Source organism: Oryctolagus cuniculus, chromosome 5, assembly GCF_051225735.1.
Source record: "Oryctolagus cuniculus isolate XC-2025 breed Fujian yellow rabbit chromosome 5, ASM5122573v1, whole genome shotgun sequence".
In the NCBI taxonomy this organism is placed as follows: domain Eukaryota; kingdom Metazoa; phylum Chordata; class Mammalia; order Lagomorpha; family Leporidae; genus Oryctolagus; species Oryctolagus cuniculus.
The window spans coordinates 30,770,706-30,779,419 of record NC_142871.1 but is presented as its reverse complement, the minus strand read 5'-3'; positions in this window follow the sequence as shown (position 1 = coordinate 30,779,419).

Genomic DNA, 8,714 nt, shown 5'->3' with positions numbered 1-8,714 from the left:
GTTTGAGCCTTGGACAACGCAATGGGTAGCTATAGCATTCACTGAGACGGGAGTTGCGAGTTCAGGGGTTTTCATACTCCAAATCCCTCTGTGATGGTTCAGTGGAGATGCTTATTTGGCCTGAAGAGCAAGAGAGAGGCCAGGGCTGGGGAAGAAGGGCAGGCTGTGAGTGAAGCTGGGCAAGAGCTCCCCCAGGTAGAGCAGCTGGTGTTGAGAAAAGAACAGACACACCCCTAGGAAACTGCACCACTGAAAGATAAGAAACCACAAAAGAACTAGCAGAAGGTTCGAATGAAAACCAGTAAGCCTATGTCTGAGTAACTAATGGAAGAATGGTTTTTCAAAAGGAGGACATGGTTAACTGAGTCAAACGTAAAAGAGGTCACTGATGGGAAGCGTTCATTCACCAGGGCACTGATCCTGTCGTTCAGTCCACATGCGGCATCTGACAGGTGCTGAGAATGTACCAGCTGCTGGGGAAGAAGCCAACCGTGAAACCACCTTGCTCCCAATGAACTTAGTCTGTTGAGGAAGCCAAGAAAGAACATAGGCAACTAGAATATAAAAATGGAAGAAGCAAGTGAGGGCATTATGAGCTGACTGGGAGTGGCTAGGCTTGGGGACAGCAGTGTCCGTGGGGTGACAGGGCAGGTGCAAGCTGGTACAGATGTCGCCTTTGAGGAAAACTTGGTGCTGAGTGAACAAGAGACCCAGAGCAGTGAGGAAACTAGAGATGAGCATGGAGTGGGAAGAGAACTCCTACACACACACACACACACACACACACATATTTGAAAGTCCGAGTTGCAGAGAGTTAGTCTCTTGATCACTATCTCAGTGCCAGGCAACTTTCCCTTCTCTCCAAGGTGACTTTGCCCACGTGTCTCCTGGACTGCACCTCCCATCTCTCTCCCCTGTATACCCCTCTTCACCCTCCCTGGTGAACTGGAACCAAGTATAACATTCTCCACCCCATTAATCTCTGATCTCCAGTTTCTCCTTTTCTCAAATAAGCCCAATTATTTCCATCTTTAAAAATTACATCTTGGGGCCGGTGCTGTGGCAGAGAAGTTGAAGCCACAGCCAACAATCCTGGGCATCTCATGTGGGTGCCGGTCTGAGCCCCAGCTGCTCCTCTGTCCATCCAACTCCCTGCTAATGCACCTGGGAGAGCAGTGGGAGGTGTCCCAAATGCTTGGTCTTCTGCACCCCCCTGGGAGACCTGGAAGAAGCTCCTGGCTCAGCCTGGCCCAGCTCTAGCCATTGCAGCCATCTGGGAAATGAATCAGTGGTTGGAAGATCTCTGTCTCTCCTTTTGTCTCTCTGTAACTCTGACTTTAAATAAATAACTACATCTCAAAAAGAAAAATAGAGGAAGGGCTGCAGGGTGGAGAATGAATGGGTGGGTGGGTAGGAGGATGGATATACAGATAACCTTTGAAACCAGAGTGACAGTTTTTAAAGCCCAGAAATTATTGATTAGCAATTAGAGTTATGAGTCTCATTTTTCCTTCTACTCATACAAAAAAAAAATCATGAGTTAAAGGATTCACTCAAATGAGCAACCTCGAAGGGCTTTCAAATAATCTGGTAGACTTTGCTGGAACCTCGCTCCCCGGCAGCCTGAAGCATGGAAACTGTGCCTGTGGGGCTGTGCTGGGAAGTGCCACCTTGCCAGAGCCCCTGCTCCCCGGGGAGGGGCTTTCTCCTATCAGCTCCCAGGAGGCATTGTGCACTGTGAAAACTCACTGGGGCCAAAGGACGCAGTGCATCCACTTCCTCCCCACACACTGCCTCTGCCCCCAGCAGCACTCAGTCTTCGTCCTGAGAGCTTCATCGAAACGTCTCCCCTGAAGGTCACCCGTGACCCCCTCATTGCTAACTCAAATGGCCTTTGCCTCTGCGGCCTTCTCGTGGGCCCCCATGGCCTGCTGTTCATCAAAGTCATCTCTGCGGCCTCTGGTGCCCTTGACCTCTTTCTGAACCTTTCTCTCTTCCCCTTGCTTGCACGACACTGCACTGTGGTGATGTTCCTCCTCCTTGTGAACCAAGGGTAAGTCCTAGAGGATGGAAAAATATGGAGAGTGTGTAACTCAGTGGAGGACAAGCTTGTGTTGTCACACGCAGCTCGTTGTTCTGACAGGCACACGGCCCGTCACATGTGCCCACTTCTCCTCCTCATCCCCACTCGTCCCCTCCCTCCTCCCTAGCCACATGCCTTTCCCTCTGTCCTAGCCCTTGGTCTCACAGGCTGCTCCCTCAACAGCCTCATGGCACACACCTCTTCACCTCTGTAACGTTTGTCTGCTATGTTATTGGGGAATATTTAACAGGGTGGATGAAGCCCCTAAGCCCTGTTCAATATAGTAAGTACCGTATGAGACACATTAAAGAGAGACAACATACATGATATGAATGATCTATATGGCTGTAAGATCTTGGAATAATCAAGAGTGTTCTGTCTACACAGAACGGGAGAAAGGAGAAAGTGCTTGGGTATAGATTATGCTGCCTCCAGGCTGACAGCTGTCATTTCCCATTGGCCACTCCTTGGGGAGCTGTGTTCTGCTCTCTGTTGAGGTTGATTTCTTCTGAGAGGAAGAGCGTAGTGGGGGCAAGAGGCGCAGAGTCACCACACAGACCCCAGGATTCGGGTGAAAGCAGGCCTGAGGCAAGCAGCCTGCAGACTCATTTATTTCAGTTGCTTCAGCAGCTTATATAGCCAAGGCAGCCAATCCGGGCAAGGGGCGGTCTACACCCTAACCAATCATACCCTGTTGCCAGGCAGTTTCCAAAGCCATCCAATCACAGCCTGTTGCCAGGCAGGCTCCATTGTCATGTGGTTTCCAAAACCATCCAATCACAGCCTGTTGCCAGGCAGTTTCTATTGCCAGGGGCCATCTTGGCATGGCCTTCTCATTCCACCACAGCTCTCCACTCTGACTAAACTTCTGTTCTACCCAGGAGAGTCAGAAAAAGCTCAGAGCTGCTTAGTAGGCTATATATGAGCTAATCTGTGGCCTGGAGTATCTGGCCCTGAGTCTCTCTAAGAGAGCAGATGTGCATTGGCCCCAGGTACTTTCCAACTGCTAAGCACTTGTGTTAAGTTCAAGTATGGTCCTTACAACATCACTATCAGTAGGAAAGGCTGGGGTAGGAGAGCATCAGGGAGAAAGGAGAAGGGAGAGAGAGAGACAGAGAGAGAAATAATATCTAACCCAGGATTCATATAATGTGGGCCTTCTATCTACTTGTACCTTCCCTTAAGTATATTCTGTTAGTTCATTTCTTTACTCTGGCTTCTCACTATGTCTTCTAGGTTGATCTGAGAGCCTGTATGCTTTGAGCATCTTAGCTTGGTCTGCAAGCCTCCACGTTCCATACCAGCACAGCTTGCCAGGTACTCTGAGATTCCCATTACATCTAGGTATTTTCCCACAACAATTTCTTTGAAGCCTTTGCTTCAATGTCACCTGCTCCCCGAGACCCACATTGAATGCCCCATGTTCACAGCACCCTATTGTCAGCCCCTTTCCCCTTTCCATTGTTTGCTTTTAGCACCCATCCTTTTCCAATGCACATCGTTTACTTAGGTGTTATACCCATTGCTTATTCTCAGTCTTCCCCACACCAATTTAGAGGCCTGAGAGCCCACACCACTAGAACAGTCCCTGGGACATGGAGAATGTTGGTCATTGTGTTGAGACATCACAAACCAGCACTGAGTAAAGGAAATGGCCTAAGTGCCGGGGTGCTCACAATGTACAAAGAAGTGAAAATCAACTTCCACTCCAGCCTCGAGGAGCAGGTACGAGAGCCTGAAAGTACATCACCACCGAGGGGAAAAGTTCAGCACCTCAGGGATGATTTCAGCAGAGAAGACAGGAACAAAGGCCACTCGAGTAACCATCTTCAGATACAGGAGGAAACACTGAGTGCAGGATTGGCTCTCTCTCTCTCTCTCTTTTTTTTTTTTTTTTTTTTTGGACAGGCAGAGTTAGACAGTGAGAGACAGAGAGAAAGTTCTTCCTTCCGTTGGTTCATCCCAAAATGGCCACCATGGCTGGCGCTGGGCTGATCCGAAGCCAGGAACCCTGTGCTTCCTCCTGGTCTCCCACACGGGTGCAGGGCCCAAGCACTTGGGCCATCCTCCACTGCCTTTCCGGGGCCACAGCAGAGAGCTGGACAGGAAGAGAAGCAACCAAGACAGAATCCGGTGCCCCAACAGGAACTAGAACTCAGGGTGCTGGCGCCGCAGGCAGATTAGCCTAGTGAGCCGTGGCACCGGCCAGGATTGGCTCTTGACTCATGTTTCTAGCAGATTTTTAATTGGTATTATCAGATTAATTTAAAGACATTCCTTTGCAACTTGAAGACTGCAAATACCACTGTTTATAGAGGCCCGAAAGATAATTAAATTTAGCAAGAGGGAGGCAAAAGAAGAGGGGCACAGTGTGGATTTTGGTCACCTGGAGAACACAGAACACATTAATGACAGCAGCTCCCTCCTTGCCTTCAGTTGAGGGAAGAGACACAGGGGTGCCTGCGTTTGGCTCACTGGTGACAACCGCATCTCCCATCAGAGTGCCTGGATTTGAGTCTCAGCTCCTCTCACATTCTCGAATCTGGCTTTCTGCTAATGCACCTGTGGGAGGCAGGTGGTGATGGTCCAAGTAGCAGGGTTCCTGTCCCCCATGTGGAAAACCTAGACTGAGTTCCGGTTCCTAGATTTGTCATGGCCAAGTCCCAGCCATTGCAGTATTTGAGGAGTGAACCAGGTGATGGCAACTCTTTCCTGTCTGTCTCCCTCTCTGTCATCACTTTCTATTTCTCTCTCTCTTAAATAAATAAAATATTTTAAAAATAAATACATTTATTTCTCACAGTTCTGGAAGCTGGGAAGTCCACAACCAATGGGTGGCAGTTTTCTCCCCATTTCCTGCCATGGCAGAGGATGGCTAGGGTGGGGGATTGGGAGTGGAGCTCTCTACTCTATGTCACAAGGACATGGACTCCATCATACCGACTCTGCTCTCATGACCTGATCATCTCCAGAGGGCCCCAGCTCCTAGTACCATTCCATAAGGGCCATGGATTCAAAATATGAGTTTTAGAGAGACACAAATGTGTCACACTACACTATCGGTGGTACCCTATGCAATCCCACTGATCCTCAGAAAATTGCTCATTTATGCAATAGAACCTGCCCTATCCCGTGTCTCTAATCCTCCATTATTTAAAAACATATGGAGATCAAGACCCATCATGATCTAACAATCTCTCAGACTACCCTAGATGACAGAAAGCAATGCATCTTACAAATCTTATGGCTTCTGGCCTAGATCATCCATTGCCTTATGATATCAGACTTGCTTCCTATGTACATGCATTGTTCCCCCAACAAGATTATAAGATCCTCGTGAGCAAAGGCCCAATACTAGAGCACACACAATCCTTGGTGTCAGAAAAATGGGCTTTGCGCCTGGTCTTTGACACATACTGTTATCCAACACTGAAGGGTGGGCATTTGGTGCAGCAGTTCACCATCACTCGGGAAAGCTGCATTCCATATTGGAGAGCTTGTGTTCGAGCCCTGCTTCTGACTCAAGTTTCCTGATAACATGCACGCTGTCAGGCAGCAGTTGGGTCCCCAACACCTATGTGGGAGACTTGGATTGAGTTCCAGGCTCCCAGCTTTGGCCTGGTCCACCCCCAGCTGTTGGAGTGAACCAACAGAGTGTGCTCTCTCTCTCTCCCTCTCTCTCACTTACTCTCTCACTCTTTCTGTCTCACTCCCTGTCTTTCAAATAAATATAAATAAATAAGTAATATTGGGATTGAATTTTCAGCCTGTTTCTTCTTCTAAACAATGCAAATAATATTTCTTCATAGAGACATTATAAAGTTAAATGTGATGAATAGAAAATGGACATTTCAGTGGCTAGAAAATGTGTCCAACAATAAGGACTCAGTGAATGCTAATTGTTTTTATTTCTATAAAAGTCTTTCTGCTGCTTTATAATCTGCACAGTGCCTAGTGTAGGTTTTTGTCCAACAGAACATTCAACATAAGTATTTGTAGATCTTATATAAAGAACTTTTTCCTGGCTATTGTAAATGCATTTTATTCCTGGATTTAATGCTTGGAAGTCTCTAATGGACATTTTTTTTAAAGATTTATTTATTTATTTGAAAGAGTTACATACAGAGAGGAGAGGCAGAGAGAGAGAGAGAGAGAGAGAGATCTTCCATCCGATGGTTCACTTTCCAATTGGCCACAACCGCCGGAGCTGCACCAATCCAAAGCCAGGAGCCAGGAGCCAGGAGCTTCCTCCTGGTCTCCTGTGCAGGTGCAGGGGCCCAAGGACTTGGGCCATCCTCTACTGTTTTCCCAGGCCATAGCAGATAGCTAGATAGGAAGAGGAGCAGCCAGGACCAGAACCAGCGCCCACATGGAATGTCGATACTTCAGGCCAGGGTGTTAACCCGCTGCGCCACAGCGCCGGCCCCTCTAATGGACATTTGAAGAACACACATTTCTCTGGTGATTCATTAAGAATTTTGCCCATGAATAAGTCAGTGAGACAAACAAAATTTTCAGGATTCCCATGTTCCTGGAATTAGAGCTTTATCTAAAGCAGTGGTTCTCAAAGGTGGGGTAGCGGATACAAGTTTGCTCCTGGGAGGGTATTTGACAATGACTGGAGACATTTCTGGATGTCATAACATCCAGAGAGGGGGAGGAGGAGTAAGACTGGCATGGAGCAGATAGAGCCAGGGATGCTACTAAATGTTACTAAATACACCACAATAGAATGTGCAGCCTCCTGCTCTCCCCAAAAAGAGTTGTCTGGCCTCGAATGTCATTAATGCCAAGGCTGAAAAACTCTGCTCTGAAGTCCCAGGATGCCTGAAGCAATGCCAGTGCTAACACCTCTACAGCATCAGAGCTCTCTGCTGCACCACGCTCAGCAGACAGGGCAGAGGGCGAGCAGACAAGGAAGAGGGAGTGCTCAGGGGACATCACAGGCCAGCCCTGGAGGAAGCCCCAGCACTGGGACCTCTGGGAGTGGGCACAGGAGGCAATTTGCTCATTGCCGTTACTTGAACACATGCCTGTCAAGGTGTGTCTGCCTCATTTCTCATCTTCTTCAATTATTTCTCTTTTACTTCCTCACACTAGCAGACATGGAAACAATGTGAGGGACCTCTTGGGAGGATATTGAGTGAAACAAGTTTTGAGTACAAGGTGAGCATTATGCTAATGAGAGACTGACTTCAAGGACGAGAAAATGCTGCAAATGTAAATTCATTCTCAGAGTTTCCCAAAGAGACAACTGCTTTTATAAGAAGGTCAAATGTCTGTCTTCTACTCACACTTCGAGGTTGTGAATACGTGCGGTTTCAGCACTGGTTTCCTCTCTCGGAAATTTCCTACTCAGTGGCTTGGTTCTTCTCTTTAGTTAGAATCTAGCTGAATGTGAATTTTTTTTCTTGTTTCTTTTGTTTTCTTTTTTTCATTTCCTTCTATCTCCAGCCCACTTTTTTTCTTTTCCTTCTTCTTTTGTTGCTTCCTCCCCTCCTTCTGCTTCTGTCTGGACTCCGGGGAAGTGGATCAGCTTTGCTTTATAACATCATGCTGCCATCTTGTGGTGCACTGACGTCCTCAGTGAGCTCACAGATGTCAGCTCGGACTTGCTGAGAGATACTGAAAAGTGCATAGCTGTGCAGTTGGGGCTCCAGATGACCAAGAATCGAAGTTATCCCGTTTCATGGATTAATTCCCAAACCCCAAAGCTACATCTCTCCTTCCTGCCACGCCTGTGATTTCTTCCAAAAAGGGGGCATATTTTGTTCCCAAACTGAGTATTGAAAAAATCTGAGTATAAAACAAATCTTTCATGCAGGCCTATGACAGATTTGAGGTTGTTAGAAGGAATTTCTTGGGTTTTCAAAAATTAATTGAATGTGTGTACTTACTTATTTTCATTTATATTTGAAAGGCAGAGAAGCATAGGGATATCCCCCATCAACTTCCCCAAATCCCAATGCCCACAACATCTGGGACTGAGCCAGGCTGAAGTTAGGAGGCTGGAACTCCATCTGGGTCTTGTACGTGGATACTCTAGAACTTGAACATCATCTATTGTCTCCTTCCTGTCCTCCATTCTGCTTTCTTTTTCTCCTTTTGTTATTCCCTTGCATACTTCATGCCTTTCTTTCTTTCCAACTATAGGAACAAGAAGGGTGTGTGTTAGCAGGAAGCTGGATTGGAAGTGGAAGAGCTGGGACTCGGCCAGGCACTCTGATGATACACGAGGCAACACTGCCAAGCACCTGCCCCACTATCAGCTTCCCAGGATTCAGAATTTCTCTCTCCCCAGTTAATCCAAGTCTAATGCATCAACATAAGGGAATTTCCCAGCTCAATCTGGATGTTGACATCTACCTAGATGAGTAACCAAAAGTCAAGTACCTTACAGAAAACAACACAAAAAAGTCAGAGTTTTGTTGGAAGCAAAATTCCGAAAGTTCAGCTTAAGAACTCCCTTCCATCATCCTACAATCCACCAGCAGGTACCCTTGAAATGTGTTGCTTACCACTTTCTCCTCCATCCTGTCCCCTTCTTGCCAAAACCCTAGTCCAAGCCACCACTAGCTGTGATCTAGGGAAGTAAAGAAGACTCCTTTCTTCCTGCTCCTGTGTGAATCCA